The sequence below is a fragment of the Sphaeroforma arctica genome, assembly GCF_001186125.1.
Source record: "Sphaeroforma arctica JP610 unplaced genomic scaffold supercont1.1649, whole genome shotgun sequence".
NCBI classification, from domain to species: Eukaryota; class Ichthyosporea; order Ichthyophonida; genus Sphaeroforma; species Sphaeroforma arctica.
Genome location: NW_014038909.1, coordinates 10,965 through 12,528, shown reverse-complemented (window position 1 = coordinate 12,528; position 1,564 = coordinate 10,965).

Below are 1,564 nucleotides of genomic sequence, written 5' to 3'. Positions count from 1 at the left end.
ATGTATGTGTGTGTGTGTGTATGTATGTGCGTGTGTGTGTAGAGAAAAATATTAGTTCCGTTCGTTCAAAGTGTCTTGACCAATGCAAGCTACTTACTGTTTTGTGTGCGCACATCCCGGCCACTGGTTCGGCTTCCCTGAACAGCGATACTTCCACCTTTATTCATTTTTGTTTATGTGTAGCTTGTGTGAAAATGTGTGTGTGTGTGTACTGAGTGAATGTAGATCGACAGATATGTGACGAAACAGATAACGAGGGTGATTCCTGTGTCTTCGTCCTTCCGGCCTTCAGCATTCAGCACAGTTAAACTCAATATTTTTTGTCGATGTTTTTTTTGGCAATCGGGAATGTGTCATATTTTTGGTGGCATTCCTCGTGGCACTGTGGCGGTGAAGTGTCAAATGTGTAATTCTGAATTCAAAGTTCGGTATCTATGCACACCAATTAATTCTTGTTTATATATGGATTCTGTTTCTCTTGTTCCTATTCGTACATACTGAATTTTTTTTTATAGAGTAGAGGGTGGTTGCTAATATTACTGTTTAGTGTTTAGTTTTACATCTGCTCACATTTTGTATCCAACCGATTATGAATATAGTCTCATTTATCTGAACAACCATTGACTAAATTCTCTACGCCAAGCCAATCCAGAGTTAGAACTTGGCATTCCTCTGTTGCTTGAATCAACACATCCTCTTGAATCAACACAGATCAGGCAATAAGTCAACAACAATATAAATAACAAATATATAGAGACATAAACCTCATGCCCTACTCAGTTGACACTTTACTCAACAGAACGTATATAAAGTCAATCTAATAGTAAACGGTTAGAGTGTTGAGCTTTGTGTTGCCTTCAGTAATAGCTTGTTGCTGAACAAACGGGATCGAAGCATTGCATCAGTATCAATAGATCTCGCAAACACAAACAAATACATAAAAGTAATATATAGATAGGTCTAGATCCGCTCTCAGCATGTTTCTGCAAACAGTTGAGATAGAGGAGAACGGCGTTATTCCTAACGTCCCTTTAGTGCCGTCCGAAAAGGTGGTTTACTTCATACGACATGGTCAGAGTATTGCCAACATAGCCACTATGGAAGAGAAACGCGACGAACAGTACATTGACGCTTGCCTGACTGATGAAGGGGCACAGCAGGCCAGAGGCCTATCACGACGTGTTCAAGCGTTAAATCTGCAGACGGTAGTGTGCTCTCCTTTGACACGGGCAATCCAGGTATGTATCTGTTTCATGGTGTTTGTACTCGTTATGTTGCTGCGATTGTGGCGCCCGAGATTTATGAGTTTGTAAATGTATTCGTTGTTTGAAGCCGAGCCGCGAACCCATGCAATGGCCGAAGGTGGACTAGTCGTGCCTTCTTATTGAATAACAAGGTATTCACATCAATATATATGTATAAATATATATATGTATATATATATATATATATATATATATATATATATATATATATATATATATATATATATATATATATATATATATATATATATATATATATATATATATAGTATATATATATATATATAATATATACTATA